Below are 23,954 nucleotides of genomic sequence, written 5' to 3' on the forward strand. Positions count from 1 at the left end.
TTTTCCTGAATAGCAAGAAAACGGCGGCGCGCAGCCCCGCTAAATTTTCAGAAGCTTGCCGAGGATTAATTTGACACCTTCACACAAAATATCAAGTCTAATGCTACCTTCGGTCAGGAGATATTGACGTCAAACTGAGGTCATGTTCGAGCAAAAATGAGCAAAAAACATGAAATCTTGAAACGCTCATAAAAGCTACAGTTAACAAGCAATAATTTCAATGCTCCTTATCTGGTCGTATAGAGGAAAGACGGTGCTACAAAACTGCAATCTGGGATTTTCAAACTTTTGAGTTTTTGACCCCCAAATCAATAATTGTTCTGTTATAAAAAAGCAAAAAAACCCAAAAGTTTTTCGAATTAAAAAAAACGGAATATATATAATAGTCCCTGCTTTCTTCGATCTACCAAACAAATTGTAGATCGATACCTCTTTTTTGGCCAAGTTTTAGCGAAAAAAGTTCAAAATTGATGACGTTAATTTTTAACTAAATTTTTAGCAATTCTAGACCACGCAGCGCAAAACAAAGACCACCATTAGCCTTCCCGTGACGAGCTGCATCGAACCGATACCCATGTTATGCAAAAATAGCAAATTAGAAATTTGACCAAATTTGACCTGACCTTTACCTGACCTTCACCAGAACATAACCTAAACTGGCCTCAAAGGTTGCCTGACCCACGTAATCGCATTTGTCATGTAAAATGGACCAGAAAACATGCATCACATAATAGTTATTTTCATATTGTGACCCTCAGTGACCTGACCTTTGCGACCTGGCCTGGTATCAGTGACCCCAAATAGCAAAATATGTGTTTGACGAACAATTCCTCATCGAAAATTGTCATTCGAATCGATTCCTTATCGATGAATGACATGCATTTTTCTCGATTTTACAACACATTTCTTGAAATGCGTGGTAAACGGTGAAAATTCGACATTTGACCTGAACTGTGACGTCATCGGTTTGACCGAGGTCAATGAAATTGAGCCAAAAGGTAATTCCTCGTTGGGGCCATCCAACACCGTTTGCTGCTTGTCGCTATTTTGCGTGGTTCTCGAGATCTTGGGGGGGGGGGGCAAAATACTCCCCCCCCCCCATGGGACCGATGCTTGGTAGACCCTAACGGGGCGCGGGTTAAATGACAGAACTGTTCCCAAGAAATAACATTACAGACCAGTCGTCTCCCGGCCTCAATTGTAAGCGGCTAAAACTTTGAACGACTACCTATGGATCGGCACGCTGCCGGCTCACTCCGCCCGCTGGCTACGGGTGGCCTTGACCGTTCAATGCCGATTGGCCAACGGCCGAGGTCGTGCGCTGGTCAGCACGCAGAGAGGACGGGACGCGGTACTGCACATTGTGAGTGACTCTGACCTTTCCCCGTCCCCTGACCGCATGCCGTGTCGCCGGCCCAGACGATAGAAACCGGTTCTAGCCTCTACGCAGGCTGCCACTCTGACCCTTCCCTCCCCACTTTACTATCTGCCGTAGTACGCACTCGCGAGTAACTGGGCGGAGCAAATGGTCACCGATACAGAGGCGGAACTGGTTGCCCTTCCGCTCGCCGAACGACCTACCGCTAAAACCCGCGAGACCTGTACCCTGAGTTGCAAGCTACTGGAATGTATAATGTAGGAATGACTGAATCACAAAGTTCTTAGATACATGGTCACTTCACTTTGCCTGGTGAACTGACCATAAGTCCATAAGTGACCTGGGGTCAGAAATTTTTGCACACGTTACGAATTTGATGTATCGTAAGCTTTACTAAGTATGGATTTTATCATTAACGATCATGATTTAATTATTATCATAAGTTATTTTCACAACATAACATTCATAAATTTCATTTCTTTGTTGCTGACGAAATTAGCTGACGATCGTTTGTTGAAGGTGCAACATCTTCACTTTCGGTTGCTAGGGACGCTCGGTTGCTAGGAATGGCGTCATCAGTAGCAAAATGCCGATGCCAGATGAAGATTTGGTGGGGGCTGGGTTGAATGGCATATTAATGATTAAATTCAGTATGCCCTCGAGTGTCATTTTATCTGATCATTCCGACCGAGTTCAACGCAACTCCTACTGGTCCTTAACCTAAGATTCGTCCATCTCCATTCATTATACCCCTTTCACGTCTTACACACTCCTATTTTGGTTTGCGTTGCCCCCGAAAATCTCCCTCCAGTAGTGCCGGTGACCAAATGAAAGATTGACCCCCAGGCGGGATAAATGTCCATTAAACTGCATACATTCTCGCTAACAGGGTCATAAGTGTCGTCTTCTGTCTGCTATCCGCCATCTAACAAAGAAGCTAAATAAAAACTCGCCGGAGGCTACCATGCTGTCCCATCCCGGGCCTTCCTCAATTTAGGGCCCGTCGGCCTACCGAGTCACCACGAACACCACAACATACACTGCACAGTGGCGGCGCCACCATAGGGGCAGGGGTGGCATTGCCACCCCTGAAATATGGGACAAATTTGAAACGTCACCGACGAAAAAGACTCGCATACTGCATAGTCTTAACTCTGAACTATTCGAGGCCCCTATGACCTCTAAGTCTACACAACATACAGGAGGCCCTTTTACACGTGGGAAGTTTTCTAAGAGGTATTTGTCGTTACACAGGAGGCCCCTGTGCCCGCATAGGAGGCCCCTGTGCCCGCGTCCTCACAGAGGGCCCCTGGGCCCGCACAGGAGGCCCCTCTGCCCAAATAGGAATTAGGAGGCCCCTTTGCCCCCAGGAGACCACTGTGCCCGCATAGGAAGCCCCTGTACCCACATAGGAGGCCCCTGTGCCCACACAGGAGGCCCCTGTGCCCGCTCAGGAGGTCCCTGTGCCCGGACAGGAGACCCCTCTGCCCAAATAGTAATTAGGAGGTCCCTTTGCCCCACACAGAAGGCCCCTGTGCTCACACAGGAGGCCCCTCTGCCCGCACAGGACGCCTCTGCCCGCTCAGGAGGCCCCTGTGCCCGCACAGGAGGCCCCTCCGCCCAAATAGGAGGCCCCTTGCCCACAGGAGACCCCTATCCCTACGCCAGCACAGGAAGCCCCTGTGTCAGCACAGGAGGCCCCTGTGCCCACACAGAAGGCGCCTGTGCTCATACAGGAGGCCCCTCTGCCCGAACAGGGGACCCTGTGCCCGCACAGAAGGTCCCTGTGCCCACACAGGAGGCCCCTCTGCCCAAATAGCAGGCCCCTTTGCCCAAATAGGAGGCCCGTTTGCCCAAATAGGAGGCCCCTTTGCCCAAATAGGAGGCCCCTGTGCCCACAGGAGACCCCTGTGCGCGCAAAGGAGGCCCCTGTGCCCACACAGAAGGCCCCTCTGCCCGCACAGAAGGCCCTTATGCCCGCTCAGGAGGTCTTTTTGTCTGCCTCTGCCCAAATAGGAGGCCCCTTTGCCCACAGGAGACCCCTATCCCTATGCCCACACAGGAGGCCCCTGTGCCCGCACAGGAGGCCCTATCTCTATGCCCGTACAGGAGGCCCCTTTGCCCGCACAGGAGGCCCTTGTGCTTACACAGGAGGTCCCTGTGCCCAAATAGGAGCCCCTGTACCCGCACAGGAGGTCCCTATCCCTATGCCCGCCCAGGAAAACCATGTGCCTATACAGGAGGACCCTTGTGCCCAAACAGGAGGCCCCTGTGCCCGAACAGGAGGCCGCTGTGCAAGGCGGCGGACGACCACATGTGACGGGGGTTCACCAAGGTAGGGTATCCCCAAATCTGCCTGTCCCATCGGATTTCGGCCACTTATTTTCCACCTTGATCACTGACAAGACAAACTAACGCTTTTTTTAATCTTGGAAATCTAGACCCTCACAGGACCCGATGCACAAAACGTGCAGTTATAAAGGCATTATTAGTGTCAGCGGAACACATGCCATTCTAAAAGAGACCCACGCCGACTAAAAAGGATGGTTGTGCTGAAAGGGCCTCGAGAAGGTTTTGAAGGCCCATGCCGAGTGAAGGGTTCGCTAACTAACGAGATCTCAAACCATTACGATAGTTGTAGGAAGACCTGCTTGCTAAAATAAAAGGAGGAGAAGTTTAAGTTTTCGTAATCAGATGCGGATGGCGCTGGACCCTCGGGAATCAGAGTATAGGACCTTCTCAGATCAATATTGCCTATTCTGAAGCATCGCGGCACCCTCCGAAGTCGGCGTAGGGCTTTTAGAGGCTGGTTTTGGAGACGGACCTGGATGTACGAGTATAAGGGGCCGTCGCGCAGCGTGCGGCGCTCAGAGGCAGCCATGGACCGTCTAAAACCACTGGTCTTTCGAGCATCTTGGTATCTAAAAAAAGGAATTTAAAGGTATAAAAGCCATTGACAATTTAGACGTTAGGATATCGCAATACGCCGATGATACACTGCTGTTCTTAGAAAACAAAAATTGCCTGAAAGGAGCTCTTAAAGAATTAGGAAAATTTTCAGAGGCCTCTGGACTAAATTTAAACATTGAAAAGTCGACATGTCTTCCGGTCGGTTTTTCCCCGTCTAGTGAAGAGGAAAATGATTTTGGTATCAAGTGGGTTAAGGAAATGAAAATACTAGGCATTATCTTTAACAATATGAACAAAAATGTAACAAAAATTAACTTTGAGCCTAAACTTTTACAAATTCAAAAAGAAATAGCACAGTGGCGCAGAAGGAATTTGACGGTTCTAGGACGAATAGCCGTGGTTAAGTCATTACTCATCTCACAACTAGTACATTTGTTCACAGCTCTGCCGAATCCCTCACAGAATGAACTGAAACGCCTTAACACATTGTTGTACTCATTTGTATGGGCAGGCAAACGCGACCCAGTCAAACGTGCTAAGTTGATTCAAAAATATCACAATGGAGGATTAGCCATGGTTGATATCGAAGCATTTATGAAAAGCATTAAGCTGACGTGGCTCAAAAGACTGATGAAAGCGCAAGCTCCGTGGGCAGCTTTTTCCAAATTGGAATTGCCACATATTCAAGACATCCTATGTTACGGAAGCAAACGTCTGGGAAAAATAACAGCTAAAATTAGTAACCGTTTTTGGAAAGATGTATTAAACGCATTTACGTCTTTCAGTCAGCAATACCAACCAGAAGAAAGACAGATCCTCTCTGAAAGCATATGGTTCTCAGACTACACGAAATTTAAATCATCCATCGTAAAAAGTTGGCATTCAAAAGGGTTGCGTTTCATCATTGACCTATTTAACGAAGAAACAGGAAAGTTGCACTCGAAAGACAGCTTACAAACAGCATATAATATAAACATGACATTTATTTGCTATGAAGGCTTAATGAGAAGCTTACCAGACTCCGTTAAAGCAATGTCAATACCTAAAAAATGTCAACCAACAATGCCATCGCGAATGAACCTAGTTATGAATCATCCTCATTTTTCACGTTTTGCCTACGACATATTCATACAATTTAGACAGAAGGAACTATATGAAACCAATGCGCGACAAAAACAGAAATGGATAAGAGACCTAGGATGCTTCGAAGCAACTAGTTTTATTGAAGTACTCAAAGCAACAAAGTCAGCATATGTTAGAATGTTTCAATTTAAGCTCATTAACAGAATCTTAGCAACGAATAGATATTTACAAATGATGGATATAACAGATAGCGAATATTGTACATTCTGCAAGGTCCAGCCTGAAACGCTTGCCCATTTATTCTGGTACTGCCCTATAACGAAAGATTTCATAACCAAAATCAAAACGGAAATTCTGCAGAAATATGGTATAAATATAAACGTAGGTTTAAATACATGGTTTTTCCCTACGAATTTGAGTGCAGAGGAGACGTGTATAATTACACTGGCAAAGTTGGTAATTTATCAAGCACGCTACAAAGAAAACCGACCAACTATTGTGCATTTAAAATACAGCATAAAACAACAAGTTGAGATAGAGGAGAGTATAGCCAGGTTAACAGGAAAACAAGAGAGTTTTGAGAAGAAATGGGAGAAATTGAAAAATATTACCATATAAGGAAACATAATAAAATGGAAACAAGTGTTATTTTAGGTAACACCTTGGTCCTTCAAGACAAAACTGCACTAGGTATACATTCATACAAGTTATGATAACACAAACATAAACTAGTGTCTAGTGGTGAAACACAATACAGCAAAAAAAAAAACAGTATACACATAGCAAGCTTAGTAGGATTGCATAGTAAGCTTAAAGTAGAAAGCTAAACATATATAGTAGTACATATAGTAGTACATACATATATGGAATGGAGTATTCCATATATGTATGTATATGGAATAAATATGTATATATATATATATATATATATATATATATATATATATATATATATATATATATATATATACACATGAATATATATGCATATATTCATAATAATAGCAAAATACAATACAGTAATACAATAATAAATAAATACAATACAATAACAATAATCACACAAGATATAACTTCATTATAAAGTAAGTACGCACAGTACGAAAAAGTAACTGTACAGCAAAATGCGCTGACTCGGGCGAAGTAAGTATACGTTAAACAACATACTGAAGATCAGTTTGAATTTTTACATTAGACATAGCAAATAACATGCAGATGAAAACATTCATTTACACTATCACATGTTCATTCGCTCACCAAACAAACATTACCCCAATGGATGGTCAAAAATCTTTTTCCCCGTGGAACGCAGCGAGCTCCGTCGGCGCCTGGGGTGGCGTCGGTGACTGGTGGTCTGTATATATTTGAAGAGACCGTATTAAGGTCTTGATAACGTCGCCGTTGCCGACGCTGCCGTCGCGCCGGCCGCGTTGCCGTCTTGGTGCCTGGGGCCGGCTTCGCCGCGCGCGTCGTTGGCGGCATCGGTATCTATGTTCAGCTGACACTTAATAGCATACCCAGATTGTTAAGACACTAGTCGCGCGACCATTTATGTGTGCAGCCGCTGACCATCTGTGTGGGTAGCCGCTGCAGCCGCTGACCATGTGATCTGGACGGTGCCAAACATCTAAATGTTGAGTGTGGCATGGCATCGGGCCGGACGGCGATGTTTGTCTGTGTTTTTTTTTCTTTCGCAGAAGGGATGGGAGAGGAGGGATTGTAAGAGCACGGGGACTAGCTGCTTTTTTGTTTTGATCTGAGTTGCGTGCCTTGCCTCTTTATGAAGGTTTCATGTCTGTGTGAAATAAATGTTTTGAAAAAAAAAAAAATCTTGGTATCTAAAAAGGACTTGAGCCCATGGGACACACCTCATTTCCAGCTACATGTGCTTACCGTGGTCAGAACCTTAGATATATACATATGTGTTTATTTGCTTATTGTTTCGTTTTACTTTTTGTCAAGTGATGGCTGACAAAATATTGGCAGGGCTCAGGGAACATTGGTAGGGCCCAAAGAAACATAAGAAGGGCTCGGGCCCTACCAGGCCTATACAAAACGACACCCCTGCCCCTGTTCCTACACAGAGGGCAACTGTGCGGCCATAAAGGACGCCCTTGTGCCACTGGCGGATCCGGAACTCCGTTTATTTATTTTTTTAGGGGAAGGGGCTAAACGTTGGTACAAGGCCGCTTTCTGTAGGCAAAAAGCTGTTGAGCCGGGGACGGGGTGCACTCCGCAATTTTCAACCCATATCTTTCCATATACCGGCCAATGTATGGTGAAAGAAGTTGTTGAGCGGGGAGAAGGGAGTGTGCTCCGAATTTTCCAGGCCGTTTTCATTCATTGCAACGGCATAATATGAGAGTTCAGATAAAAAATGTGTGGAGAGGGGGGGGGCTTATACTATACAGGGTGATTTTTTTTACTTGTTAAAAAGTAATGAGTTCTAGTGGGGTTAAAATGCAAATATATCTTGCAAAATTATATGCCAGGATGACGAGCATTCTGGGACATTTTGATTTCATGCAGACACGATGCGAAGGAACGTCCATCGTGTATTTTACTTGTGCTTGAAGTTACCCCCTCTCTCACCGACACGAATCAGCCCGCCTGAGCACGTGTTGAACAGCACCATGGACTCCCATACTCATTAGGCGGACTGAAAAGGCTCCTATCACCCATTTTCAGCTCTGCCAGATATTTCCACTGTTTTCTTGTTATATCTGCCATAGCTGGGTCCAAAAACTAGAAGTTTAGGGAGGGCAGGTCGAGGATTTTGATACTGGCGGCCCTAATGGTGTCTGATTCGCCGTTTTTCTTTCTCCCTGAAGACTGATTCTTCAAAAGCTGCTCATACGCCAGATGGACCGTTTGAAGGTTATTTATGACTACAAGCTTGTTCATGCGTTATTTAAAGTCTTTCTGAGGTATCTCCTTGATCATCGTATGTTTCGAACTGCCTCAATGCTTCAAAATCATCGTTTTGTGTCGTTCCTTACTGAACGGCGGTGGACCATGCGTGCCCGATTGGTGGGACATTTTCAGGCTTCATTGGGGCCGAGGCCGTCGGTCATAAGGGACAAATGATGACACAATACAAAATGTCCCAGATTTATCTATCACGTGCATTGCTTTTTTGCACGCGATTTTTCGATTTAGGGACCACCATTGACGTTTACTTTTTAACAGTTAAAAAAGTCACCCTGTATGTATTATGTATTGCCAGTATTGCCCTATTCATAGGTGTAGCTTAGTGGCACGTGGGTGTTTGCATCATTAATCTGGGGTACTGAGTCACTGACGTCTTTGGTAACAGGCAGATTTCAACCGCGCTTCCGAATAACATGGGCGTTTTCCAAAGTTCGGCACTAGGTCCCCTCCTATAAACTATCTTTTCAAACGACCTCAGCTTGTTCGTGTGCGACCGTAGGTGCCGGACGACACCCAGGTCATGGTCTGCGGCAACAAGACAACCCTGTCAGATCTGACTGAGCGCATGGAGCAGGCCCTCTTTTCTCTCGACCTTTGGTTCCGCGCAAATTCGCGACAAAACTCAGCTGATTGTTCTTGGCAGTATAGACAAAAATTGCGGAACGTTACACATCTCGACGTGAAATTCCGTGAGCGTACAATATAACCCGTATTAGAAGCAAGAATATTTGCTTCTAATACGGGTTGTAACCAACGGGTACGGGTTATAATTAATACGGGTAATCAAAAATGTTACTTCTAATAAAAATATACCATATTTGCCGCGGTCCCTTAGCTCAGTTGGTATGTAGAGCGTTGGACTCCGCGTGGTGAGAGCACGCGTTCCCGGTTATAACAGTCCGGGTTCGAAGCGCGACGGGCGCTTGACATTTATGGGCCTCCTGACAGGTATGGTTGCGGTTGGTGGCAGGCCGTAGCCAGGCGAAGTCAGTGAGGGGACCGGCCGTGCGCGGCTATTTGCGCAAGTTAACCCGCGCGAGGCTGGGGTCTCCAGCCGAACGCGCGGGGCTGGGGGGGGGGGGTGTAAATTTTACCCCCCTGTTATCTCCCGAACTAATGGTCCGATATAGAAAATTAAAAAGCCATTCGAAAGATCTCATCACGAACAACTAATAACATGTACTTAATTTAAAGTTTGAGGTCAAGGTCAAGGTCAGGTCAAGGGTACAAATTGCAAGTTTCTACAGTATCGGCCTTGCACCGTAGTTGCCGAAGAATAGAGTCATCGACTGAGACTGATTGCCAAAAACGCGTTCTTAGGCTACCAAGACAATATTCGTTGCATACAATATCATTCAGAGGTCAAGGTCAAGGTCAGGTCAGGTCAGGTCAGGTCACCAAAAACAAAATACAGGATGTCCCAGAAGTCTTGAAGCTTTTTTATTTTTGTCGTGTGATCTTGTTATGCCACCGATTAAGGCAAATGATGCCTTAAACGAAAGAGAATGAACTGAAATTTTGTATTTTCATGCGTAGAGCACCACTTTAGTCAAGTGGCCCCCGTTGTGAGTCGCACAAGAACGAGCGCGAGAGATCACGTTCTTCGCTGCCGCCAAGATCTCCCGATTTGCGAAACACCGGTGTCCCCATGCCCGTTTCTTGTCAGCTTCAGATCCTTAGCCCATGATAAATATTAGGGTGTGTCACTAATCGCAATGCAAGGTGCTCCATCGATTTTATTGTGCTCCACTCATGTGGAAAGGGCGTGGCATTGTTAATTTCCCGCAAATTTTAACCCCCAGGCGGCGCCGAGCGAGAGAAGTTTGCCCTATCTCACAACATAGGCGACCCTAGCGCCCCTGGCGGCTGTTTGCTAAACTAACAGGCCGTTGACTGTATGGGCTTATCCCTGCTTTCTGTAAGCGCGTCTAGGGACAAATAATAGTATGGGCAGATTGCAGAGAGTGCAAGCTAATGACGAATACCTATAATGAATACAATATATTGTCACAGGGGCCCAGGAACATTCTTCAAGTTGGGTTGCAAGCCCAAAATACCTGACATGACGCATATGAAATAGTAGCGTAGTCAGGGGGTCCCAGGAGGCACGTGCCATCTAGTCCCCCCCTATCGCATTCAGAGGACCCCTCGGGTCGGAGGGGCTCTGTGGCACCAGTTTACCGCTCAGGGTCTATGCTGGCCATATTTCGATTCAGAAAGAATAGGACTCGTAACAGCACCTCGTGAGTCCAAAGAAGCCTCACTAAATTGTCCATGAGGGTTACACGCCGGCTTCTGAAGGCTACTGGCGGCCTCTGAGGGCCCTTTACCGGCCTCTTATGGCCGCTAGCGTGCCTCTGAGAGTCCTTGCCGGCCCAAGAGGGGCCATATCTAGGGCCTTACGCCAACCTGTAATCAGTAATGGCCTCACACCAATGTCTCAGACGGCCCCATTACGACGACTGTGAGACTGAGGGCCCTCACTGGTGCTTCTGAGAGCCCACCCGGCCATAAAGACCCCTGCGGTACCAACTGACCTCTGAGGGTCCACGCTGACTATATTTCAGCTGAGAAAGACCTCACAGGTCTCGTAAGAGCACCTCATGAGCCCCTAAGTAGCCACACTAAGATCTCCGTCAGGGTCTACGCCGGCTTCTGAGGATCCCATAACGGAGACCGTGAGGGCCCTCAGCAGGGCCTCTGAGGGTTCACAACCAGCACCTCTGAGAGACCCACACCAGTGGTTCTAAGGGCCCATAAGGACACCACTGAGGGTCCCCCAAGCCAGTGCCACACCATTTATGCAACCCTATATTGGTGGCTCTGAGGTACCCACACCTGCGCCTGTGAGGGTTCGGCAAAAGCATATCTGACGGCCACCTACCTGCAACTCTGAGGGCCCTACATCAGAGACTGAGGGCCGCACTAGCGTCTCAGAGTACCTTGTCGGTATCTAAGGACCCCACAGGGCTTCTGAAGATGCCGCCGGCCTCTGTGGGCCCCTTGCCGGTCTGAGGTCCCCCTCCCCGGTCGTTGAGGGCCCCCTGCCGACTTTTAAAGGGTTCGCACCAGCAGCTCTAAGGGCCACACACCCACATGTAACGGACCCACACCAGTGTCTCTGAGGGTCCACAACGGCGTCTGTATTCTGTGAGGACCCTCACCGGTGCTTATGAGGGATTCACACTAGCACCTCTGAGGGGCCACACGGGCGTATGTGAGGACCCCACACCAGTGCCTCTAAAGGCCCCTAATTGGAGGCTCTGAAGGCCCTGCATCGGTGATACTGAGGGTCCTACCAAAGGCACAACACAAACCATTAGTCTCCTTCTGAGTCCCACACGCCGCCCTCCCACCATAGGCGGCGGAACGGGGAGGGCACCGGGGCACCGTGCCCCCTCTGATTTGGGCATTTTAACATTAGCCCTATGGGCGTTGCATGGAAAGAATGGGACCAAAAGTCGCCATGTCCCCCCCCCCCCCTCCACTTAATTGAAGGTGTTCCGCCGCTACTGCCTCCCACCGGAGCGAGTAAACCTGTATCAATCAACGACTTTACCACCGTTGTACGTCATAATGTTCTCATCACGCCAAATCAAATACCATCCGGAACCAAAATAGTCCAGTATAAAATCTGACCTACCAAAGTTATGATCAAGTTCAGATAAAATCAAAGTGGGATGATAATAGCAGGTGTTCTTAAATCGATGCCGAGTCAGCAGAAACCATTCACTTCACATGCAAGAGAAATACCTCGTGCTGATGTTTATATAAAAACAGACATGTAGGTCCATAAAAGTGAGCAGAGATCCTTCATCGTTGCATCAATGTTGAGGGGGCGGCGCCCACTCGGCTCTCAAGTTGGAGGGGGGGGCAAGCGCCCCCACTGCCCCCCCCCCCCCTGTTCCCCGGGGTCTATGCAGTGAACGACGCTACAAAAAAAAACGTGACACCTAATAGCAGGCACTATAAACATGCGCTCGTACGTATCCCATCAGACCAGGACGGGGATCGGGGGTAGTACTATGCAATATACATTAACACAGAACTATTTCCTGCTTTAAGATGCATAACATCACATTTTCACCAACATTCTGAGTGCCAGACAAGCCAACAGCAAGGCGTCATTTCGGTAAAATGCATTTAATGATGATCGTAAGCTCACAAAGCATAGCGGGCGTGTTAGTTCAAAACATTGCCGCTAGGGGCGCTGAGGTCGCTAATGCTGAGAGATAGGCCAAAGTGTCGGCGGTCGGCGCCGCATGGGTGTTAATATTTGGGGGAAATAAAAAATGTCACACGGTTTCTACGTGTCTGGGGCACGATAAAATCAGTGGAGCACCATGTTTTGCGAAAAAAGTGCCCAAAATGACACACCCTAATAAATATGTGTCGCAAATGTTATTTGTGACAGGTTGATATTTGTCTTAGCCCCATAATAATGCGACGAATCAAAGGATTAAAATGGGCTGTTGCTTAGCGCGCTCAAGCAGCTGAGCCTTATTTTCGTAGTGGATGCGTGAAAACATCTCAGAAGACTTCCTGATCAGTAAATCATTATGTTGCTAATGTTTTCTTGGGGTCTGGGGTCAATACCTACGCTGTTTCCTGGCTTGCTTCATGGAATAAGGCTCTGAAGTTGACGAGCAACGGGCATGGCGACACCGGTGTTTCGCAAATCGGGAGACCTTGGCGGCAGCGAAGAACGTGATCTCTTGCGCTCGTTGTTAGGCGACTCACAACGGGGGCCACCTGACTTAAGTGGTGCTCTACGTATGAAAATACAAAACTTCAGTTCTTTCTCTTTCGTTTGAGGCATCATTTGCCTTAATCGGTGGCATAGCAAGGTCACACGACAAAAATAAAAAAGCTTCAAGAATTCTGGGACACCCTGTATATAAAAGGGCATGTGCGACACATGTTTTATGGGTCATTTTATTCATAGAATTCAATAGGCACACTCAATAAGTGATATGGACCACCTCTGGATGAATTTCAGGTCAAGGTCAGGTCAAGGCCAGGTCAAGTGAGGTCAAATTTTGAAGTTGGTTGTTAAGGCTTAAAAAGGTGTCTATCTGATGTAGTTTTTCACGGCGAATCGAATGGTGCTATTTTTGTTTCTGTACGAGGTCTAGAACTTCCAAAATATTTTTTTTTTTTCAAATAAAAATTGTGTGTCGTGACGTCATAAAATTTGAAATAACTCCCACATTTTTGAACCGATTCTTTTGAAAATTGATATGTAGGTGCACATAGACCACTTCTCCGACATATATTCCGGTTTTTTCGATACACTCAAAATTCTGGATTTTATCATTATTTTCCCAAAAAGTCAGGTTTTTGGAAAAATTTGGGCCAAAATCCAAAACTTTCAAAAAACGAGATCGCCATTTGATAGACAAAGTAAAACCACGTATAACCCTTTTTGTTACGTCTTGATTCCCTTAAAAATGAAGATGTTAGCGGCGTTTGAAGTTTTGCCGTTTTTGAGGCGAAAATGGCGAACATGACGTCACTAAAACGTCATTTTCTCAAAAAATTTCCGAAGGATTTCGCCCAAATTTTCAGGGAATGTGTCAAATTGATGTAAGAAAAGGTACTGAAAGTTTGGCGGCGCTGCGCGCCCCCGTTTTTGAAATATTGCTGCGAGGGGGGTAAAATTTACCCCCCCCAGCCCCGCGCGGGTTAAACTTTGGACTCTAAATTCGGCCATAGAACTGGAATTGCCCGATCGGAGGGTAGAGGGCAGTGTCACCGCAACAAGCTTTGCTTAGCAGTGGCTCTTGTCCTTGTGAATCCTTCCTATCAAAAAGGTTCGGACTAAATTTATTTAAAAAAAAACATGGGGGTGATCTTTGATCACCACCTTTCCTGGGACGCCTATGTATGTACAAGAAATTACGCGCATTTTTTATATAAATTTAGTCCGAACCTTTTGATAGGAAGGATTCACAAGGACAGAGCCACCGCTGAGCGAAGCTTGTTGCGGTGACCCTGCCCTCTTCCCTCCGATCGCGCAATTCCAGTTCTATGGCAGAATTTAGAGTCCAAAGTTTAACGTGCGCACATAGCCGCGCACGGCCGGTCTCCTCACTGACTTCGCCTGGCTACGGCCTGCCACCAATCGCAACCATACCTGTCAGGGCGCCCATAAAGTCAAGCGCCCGTCGAACCCGGACTGTTATAACCGGGAACGCGTGCTCTCACCACACACCGTTCCGTGCTTCTATCCTCAGGATACTGAAATCCTTCTCCTCCACGCCGCAACCCCCTCCGGGCTGGACAGGCAACTTTATCTCATGCGGGCTGCTCCCTTGGAGCGGCACCGCTGCTCCCGAGGGAGCTCACCCCGATAGCCGCGGGTGCAGTGAGTACCTTGGGGCTGGTCGGCCTGTCTTTCGGGACGGGCTCAGCCCCGGTGACTCACTAGGGTGCCTGCCCAGACCAATGTCTCTCCCTAATTCCTATCATCCTTCCGGCTCTAAAATGGTCTCGTCAGACCGAAAGGGCCTAACCCAACAAAACAAACTCTCACCACGCGGAGTCCAACGCTCTACCAACTGAGCTACCTGACCGTCAAATGCTTCGGGATCCTCATTGGCCTGTCGCACATAGTCATTACCTTCCGGCCGAGATCTTGCCCGCCATCGTAACCGCCCTGGTGCTCTCAAGCGTCCGCTATTGCCTCCCTATGAACGGCAGCGGCAGCGGGAAGAATGTTGCTAAGATTCAAAAGGTGATCATTGATCAACTTTGCCGCGCGTGTCGTCTCAGATAGAAGGAAGTTCAGCCATTCTGCAGACGTTCGGAGGGCGCTGGGATGGCTCGATGCAGAGGATCTAATCAAATATTATACGCCCGCATTACTCCACAAAATTATCAGATACCATACACCAGTGTCACTTTCATCCTTTATCCAAACGAACCGTGAGACACGAGATGGGAGCACTCGCCAGGGTGACGACCTGCGATTGCCACCTGTCAGGACGGAGGCTGGGAGGCGCCGATTGCTGTACTGTGGCCCGATGCTATAATACAACCAACTGCCAGCTGAAATGCGTACGATGTCAATCGGTCATTTTTATTATGCTATCAGGCAAGTGAAAAAAAAATACGCAGTATTAGTAGGTAATGCACTGCCATGGTCACTTTTATCATATTCTTGTTTATTTTTATCGTTTTTATCAAGGTTAGCTCGTACCGCGTCTGTAACGTGTGAAGCAGTCCCATCATTACGGAGCGAGCGAAGCGAGCGGAGTCTTACGTAGAATAACGGAAATTTCTGAGTATGAGCGGCCGGCCGTGGTCACGATTCTGCGACGCTTATATCTCAGCAACCACTTGACCGATTTACATGCGGTAATTTTTGTAGGGTAGCTTCGTTCCTTCTACCAAGTATTGGACTATTCCCGATGCATGTGGGTGACCCCTTATGCACGTGCCACGTGCAAAACGAAGAGGTGTCACTTTTGTAATTGCTGCAATATCTCGGTAACTACTCGGCCGATTGCGCTGAAAGTTGGCATGCAGGTAGGCACTAGAGATGTCAATCGGATACCAACTTTTTGGTATACCGATACCAAACCGATACCAACTTGGTATTTGGTATTTCAATCCTAATGTGTTTGGTATTTTGTTGGTATTATGAACCCTTTCTAATGTATAGGAGGCTAAGGAATTGGTAAAAAGTTGGTATTTCCCTCATCTTTCAAAGTTGATTCGGTTTCGGTATTTTCCCACGGTTTTGGTTGGTATTTGGTTTGGTATCGGTATTCCGATTTTCTGTAATTGACATCACTAGTAGGCACCCACTAGGCAATGCATATCCATGTGCCGGAGTTGGGGTGCTGCTGCACGTGCGCACGTGCAGGGGTCGATTCCAGATCTCGAGAACGGCTGGACCGATGGCGCTCAAATTTGGTACATGGCTAGGGACCGGTTAGAAGGGTGCCGTGCAAAAGTCAGTTGGGACCCATTTTGCACGTGCGCACGTGCAGGGTGCCGCTTCCAGATCTCGAGAACGGCTGGGCCGATTGTGCTCAAATTTGGCACATCGCTAGAGACCGGTTAGTAGGGTGCCGTGCACAAGTTAGCTGGAGGTACCCCCTCGAAATTTCGCACGTGCAAGGCTCACCCTCTCGCTCGCTCCGTTAGTCGCCCCAAAAGGCGTTATACTGGTTGTATCATCTGTTTTTCCATTGACTCTAGGCAAGGAAAAGCCACTTCTGCGTAGAGTTGCCCGAATAAACGGCATTGGTATTGGTAAAGCGAAAACGTTTTAAACTGCAGATAATAGATATAGGTACTGTTTTTTGACAAACGACCACAATTTTCACTTTTGAGGAGACCACAGAGGCGAAGAGGAGGCCCTCTTATGAAGAGGCCCCCTACTTCGGCTTGCCACCCCTGGCAAAAATCCGTGGCGCCGCCCCTGACACTGCACCGACATCACGTCACTCGACGTCACATCTCGGCCTAACTTTTACGGGGGAGCCCGTCGATTCCGAGGACTTATCGATGCATATCCCACCGACTAGGACTTATCAGCCTCACTATCTTTTACAGGGGCTCTCATTCCACCACCACCCACGAGTACCCGGCCCTGCTCCACGGGTCCTTATAACCTGCCTTCAAAACATAACTACTCTTTAACTACTAACTCCTCAAATACCCCGTCTACCACAATTAACCGAACTACCTAAATCTCAAAACCTCGGAGTACGAACGTCTCTACTTTTTCTTACACGATTCCCCATTATACTCATTACTCGAACGTCGTTCGCTTACTCTGCAACTCCAACTCAATCCACCTTTCCACCTACTGACAAACCTACCGACGTCACTACCTCACTACACTAAACTACTGGCCCCTACTCTCTAATACTATAATAATAAAAAATTACTTTAAATAAAATAAGACGTTCAGACATTGTTGACACCGCCCTGGCAATGCAGACTTCTCGCTGTACGCATTCAACTGTACAAAAGCCATGTTGGTAGAAATATCCGACCCCCACCGGACACGATTTGGTAGCCGAGGTCTGTGACGTCAGCAGGGCGTGAAGTTTTCCCTTCACCATAGGCTTTGCACACAAACTGGCCAAAGTTCATGCCTGGATAGCCAAGCCTGAAGGGCAACAAATGATTACATTTTGCCCTTATTAGATTCAGCGCTTCATTTTATAACTGAAAACGTCCGTTATTAGGCCTCTATGGAGGTACAAAGTCCTCGAAATCGAAGTTCAAGAAGATTCTGTCCGAGCACAATCTGGTAACATCACGTGACTTCTTTTCAACAGATTATATATAATTTAAGGATATATTTACACGATTTCTGCCTAAAACATCATAAATAGTACACTTTTAATATTTATTACTTCTGTTTAAGTCACAACATTGTAAAACGCAAAGTTTATCATTTTAGTCACGTGACCAAGGGTATAGCAGGGGGTTGGGACAAACACTCAAAGGATTTCAAGTTTTAGATAAATAAAAGAAGTTGACCTTTTCCTCGACATCAAAAATGTAAAAAGCCGAATAATATCACGATCTTCGGTTTTTGAAAAATGGCAGACAGATTATTCACAGGATCGTCTTTTAACATTGTTATCACGTTGGTTTGATAAAGGCCAGTGGCCGAAAGCTCACCGTTTTTTAAAATATATTATTCGGCTTTTTACATTTTTGATGTCGAGGAAAAGGTCAACTTCTTTTATTTATCTAATTATATTCAATATGTTCCTCGCTCGAGCACTTAGTAATATTACCGATTTCAAGTTTTGTAATTAAGTTATATAAGTTTCATATTGAAATTGAAAGACTGTATTTTTGCTTATAAAATACAAATTTTCGTTTGTAGAATATTTTCCTTAAAGGCGAAATTCTCCATATAAGAAATGTCCGTGACGTCACCAGGGCTTTACTCAAAACACCCGACCTACCTGTTTCTTTTAGGTATCTTGGAAATATCCACAGTGTATATAAATACAGTGGCGGCAAATGCGCTTGGTCACGTGACCAAATCTGCACGTGCGGTTGTGGCGAGGGCACTTCCCGAAACTCTGGTGCCAACGGCCTCGCGGCGCCCATAGAGAATACATGGGACCTTTTCTTTTCAAACCTATCGTGTCTAAACCAAGCCATTTAGTGCAAGGATACGACTGGTTTGAGATTTAGTCGTCTTTTGGCTATACGTCGGCATAAGAAACCGATAGGCGTTATCACAAGTGTATTCGCGGCCATTGGGGCGACGTAAGAAAAGAAGAAAACAACTGGCCCCAAGAACTTTAAATTATCAGTTAGCATGCACCTTTTCCTTGATATGTAAAGAATTTACCATTAATTGTTAGAGAAAATTGCATTTAAAATCTTCCATTTATGCTTTTTTCATCGTTTGCACAGTATGTTCTTTTACTAAGCTAGAAACACTAATTAGAAATAGTTCCCGCATCATCAAGAACAATAGGGAAGGCTTGAAGTGAATACAATAATCTAAACGGTTTTGTAATCCATGTGAAGACACTTCTAAAATTGCCTGTAGAAATATTAAAGGCAAAAGCTCAACTTTTCACAAGACGGATGGCTATAAACCTATTCTACGTGTGACAACTCAGCCGGTATTTCGTCGCCTACAGCCCAGCTTTCCCTAGTGACCGATAGAGGCGCTGCTATCGATGTCCGCCCGTGCCGCCTAACGCGTATTTTTATCGGCAAAATTCGCTAAGTACCAGGTGGTTTTCCGATACCCTGCACGCCTCCTAACCCCCAGTGGTCGACCGGAGGAGTCAGTAGCGCTCCACCCACGACTTTTGGCGATAGCTCAAAACTCCTTACAGCTAGAGGGCTGCTATTTGGCACACCTTATCTTTGCTTCCATATGCATCTTTGGAAACCAATTGCATTTCCGTTTCAGGTCAGATCACTGACTTATGACGTCACATGTGAACCTCTGCAATAGTCCCAAAATACCGTAACTTCGCAATGCCCTCGGTGCCAGAGGAGCTGTCCCAGCGAGATGATACTTACAGGACCTAGTATCCTCTAGAAGTCTCAAAACTTGTATATCTCGGATTTCTCCTAGAGGTCACATGAGGTCAGGCCGATCGCGCGACGTCACCATTACAAGTCAATGGGGAAAATATGGAAACTGTAATGTTGACGCCGAGAATGATCTAAACCTAGCTCAAGCACATGGAATCGCAATTTTATGCACTTCTTGCAATGTCCAATGCTTCACTTTTGGATCTTTAACCTAGCTTGACGTCATGTATGACGTCACAAAGGTCACAAGTTTTTTTTCGTCAATAACTCCTGATAAAATTGAACTGGCAAGTCGGAAAAGTCGACAATGGACTCGGGAAGACCTACCGAATCGAATGATATACGATATAACCTCCTCCGACCAACTTCGTGACCTGAGTACCCCTGACCTGACTTTGACCCGATGTGAGCCCCTTATGTTGACCCCACCCAAACAAAAGTGTACCATTTGACGCACCGGAGCATGACAAACATGACGGTACTAAAATCGCGACTCGGCGCCGTTTTTTGGCAAAGTAATTTCTCAAAACACGAAATCGTATTTTGGCCCTCGGGGGCACTTGACCTGACCCTCAGAGGCCACCAGTTGACCTGAGACTTTTAAACCGTGCATAAATCGCTGCGTCCCCGGTCCCGTGCCGGCACACATGCTTGTTTTTCCCGCGAGGCTAGCTCAATTAGGGCGAGGGAGTCGTACCCACCCACTCGCGGCCGGGCCGTAGGTATGTAAAAAAAACTCCTAAGTCTGGTGATGATTGATGCAAGATTCTTACAGATAATGGTTGATAAAGGTAGGGTATAAGTTATTAAAGATAAGTGAAACAAATTTACAGCCCTCAGTAGCCTTGATTTATGCGTTAAATAGAACAACTGTAAGCGGCAGATTCAGCTCTTCAGTTTCTACCAATGCCTACAAACACAATAAAATCAATGGAAGAGTAATAATAGTTTAATTGTATTTTATTGATGCTATTCAAGTTTCAATGGTAACTATGTCACTGATGATTCAATATTATTTGCACGGTATCATTAACCACCACACGTCTAAATATTTAGTATCTAAAATAATGCAGTAAAATAAGCTGCGCCACATCCGTCGACAAAATCTGGTGCCAACTCAAGGTCAAACGGAAAATGTGGTCACGTGACCAATGTCCGGCAGCTGTATAAATAGAAATATCGACATAGAAGCCGGGCACACAAGCCGTCTAGCCTCAGAAAAAAAAACGATTGCCCTAACGTTACCCTGCCTAATACCTCAGAGACAAAAAACGCCTAGAACCTTCCCACCTCGACTGACTCTCGATTCCCTTACATTTCCCGATGAATTCCTACCCATCGCGTCAATAACACCTCGCCTCGAACTTCTTGCCTTATTCCTACTTCGCACTCGCAATCCTTTCCTTACGTCCCACTGGATAATCGTAATAACGTAAAACAACGGTTTAACTGAATAATCACTTTCCCGACAAGGCTAATATCCGACATCAACCCAGCTCAGCTCAGCGCATGGCGTTTCTTAACCCGTCTTAACCCGTTTCCCGGAAATTCCTTTGTCAAATTATATCCTCTTCTCTCACCCTAAACAGCAACTGCTCACAAGATACAGCTCGACTACGGTGAATACTCACAAATTTAGTTGCTCGTTGTCATTCCTTCTTTGATCCCACTCAAACAATAATTTACTTATTCAACGAAAAATAACGACTATAAATGGGAAGACTGAAGGATAATGTATTTAGTACAGGGGGGTCCAGATTGGGGCTCTCCTTCGGACAGGGCACGACAAGAAACCAGCAACTCGACGGGCTAGGTTGGACGTATGGACGGGTTACGACGAGACCTGCATACCAGTAACTCGTCGGGGCTAGGATGAACACATGGACGGGGTACAAGACCTGCATACCAGTAACTCGTCGGGGCTAGGATGAACACATGGACGGGGTACAAGAACTGCATACCAGTAACTCGTTGGGGCTAGTATGAACAGATGGACGGGGTACAAGAACTGCATACCAGTAACTCGTCGGGGCTAGGATGAACAGATGGACGGGGTACAAGAACTGCATACCAGTAACTCGTCGGGGCTAGGATGAACACTTGGACGGGGTACGACAAGAACTGCATATTTATTTATTTATTTCACATTACAGACATGTCCGTGGAAACACGGCTATTCTATGTCCAAGTCGTTGTACATATACAAATCGAATGGGACATGACAACAGTCACCGCAATCATTCACGCATTCACCCTCATCACGTGTGCTGACTAGGACCAGTAACTCGTCGGGGCTATAGGATGAACACTTGGACGGGGTACGACAAGAACTGCATACCAGTAACTCGTCGGGGTTAGGTTGGGTATATGATGGAAGGAATGCGGGACATCTTTTAGTCGTTGATCCCATAAACTAACGAACGGGTGTACGTTATATCTTTAATCTTATTTCCCGAATCCTATCCTGATATCTATGTATGTACTTAAACAAACCTTCGGAGATTTTACAGAAAACCCTCTACTGATTTCGGAACACCTTAGCATTGAAAGAAAATCACTCGCCTTTCTGGAACCTCTCCGGGCCAGCTCCTCAGTCTCCGACCAGTCCACGGATGAGTCAGTAGCTACCGTCTTTCTCTGCTGCCGCCCATGTTTCTCCCTTTTTCCGATCGTCCCGATTTACCCTGGTGTTCTCCCTCTCTTTCCGTCCTTTCATTTTGTACTGATAATTAACTTCCTACCCTTCCCGAAATTTCCCTCAAGACTCTTTATGAAATATCAGGTTGATATATTTGTGAAGCGAAGCAACGCGAGCATGCGTGACAATAAAAATAAATAAGAAAACAATTAGCTTCTCCGCCAGCAACAATGAATCAATAATGAACCATTTCCTTTACAACTGATATCATACTCTGGATTGATAATTGTTACCTAACATTTAGTTATTCACGTGTTCTCCAACCAACAAAAATAAACAGATGTTATCTTACTGCGTCCAGCCTGTACGGTACTGAAATTTAGCTGTATTATTTACGCTGTTAAATTATAATGTAAATTTCTTAAAACCCAGTTAAATTTATCCCACTCAGCCGCCGGGATTATTTAGGAACTTACATGATGGGATCGGGCGTGTGTCACTCGGCCGGAGTCCCCCAGGGATCGGGCGTGTGTCACTCGGCCGGAGTCCCCCAGGGATCGGGCGTGTGTCACTCGGCCGGAGTCCCCCAGGGATCGGGCGTGTGTCACTCGGCCGGAGTCCCCCAGGGATCGGGCGTGTGTCACTCGGCCGGAGTCCCCCAGGGATCTGTCCGTCAGCCTCCGGCGAGGGATTCTCTACGACTCTACTACGTCATTATCATCTCTTCTGTGATTGGTCCACTTGATAGGGTACCATCTGGGATGCAATTTATGTCTTGAAATTTTACTGGTTTGTTGTAGTTCCCTTGTACTGAAATTTACGAAATTGTAGTGAAATTTACCTTTACGATTTGACATAGGGGAGAGTGGGGAAAGATGCCCAGGGTTTTACTATGTCATATATTATTCGAAAATGACGATCGGAAAGCAAAAATTTGGAGTTTCAACGGAAGCTGACATCATTTTTCTCCAAAAATATCACACTTTCGTGCCTGAAATATGATAACTTTTTTTTGCTATTAAGCATTTTCCTGAAGAAGTGAAAGGGGGCATCTTACCCCACAGGGTGGGAAAGACGCCCCCTGGCGTTGGGGAAGATGCCCCTGCACTATAAGTGACATAAATGGGCACGTGAATCGCCTGAATGAATCAGTAGTCCCTTCGAGCCTGCAGTAGACACCAAACGTCATCGCAAGGGCCCTCAAAAGTAGTCGAAAGGGGCTTCAGAGGTCATCGTTAGGGCCATCATAGTCCAGCGCGGCCAAACAAGCCTCCGTGGTGGCGTTCGGAGACCACTGTGGGGCCCTTATAGGTCTTCATGATGCTTGAGGGCCCTCGAGCCCATCGTGGGGACCTCAGATGCCAGCGCGGCCCGTGGAGCCAACGTGGGAGCCCTCAAAGGATGTCGTGAGGGGCCCTGGAGCCAATAATGGGGCCCACAGAGGCCGTCGTGAGGGCTCTCAGAGTCCGATGCCGCCCAAAAAGTCGCTGTGTGGGCCGAGAGACCGGCAGGGGGAGCACCCGACCGTACTGGACTCTCAATAGTCCCAGATCGGCTTTTGTCTCTCATCACAAGTATGTAATAAATGATTTGACGGGCTGCTTGAAGGACAGCCTAGTGATTTAGGGGGGCGTCTTTCCCCATCAGTACAGGGGGCATCTTACCCAAAGGTACCGAAGTAACATTAAATCAGTACAATTTGTTAGCCACAAAACTACACCCTGAAAAAAAAACTGTTTGGGACACAGTACACGCATGTTAGTGTATCACGACTATAGCAAGGGACGCAAAAATTATCTACCTTCTTTGATATTTACAATGTTTTGACACCAAAATATTTTTTGAAAGCAGCAAATAAAAAGCATGCAATCACCAGCCAGCCGTTGCCCAACTGAGCTTCGCAAATTTTTGTGCAGTTAACAAGGCAGGCTTCCGCTTTACGCTAAGAACATTAATTTCCAGGTTCGATTCTTT

Source organism: Amphibalanus amphitrite, unplaced genomic scaffold (assembly GCF_019059575.1).
Source record: "Amphibalanus amphitrite isolate SeventyFive unplaced genomic scaffold, NRLGWU_Aamphi_draft 000622F_arrow, whole genome shotgun sequence".
Lineage (NCBI taxonomy): Eukaryota > Metazoa > Arthropoda > Thecostraca > Balanomorpha > Balanidae > Amphibalanus > Amphibalanus amphitrite.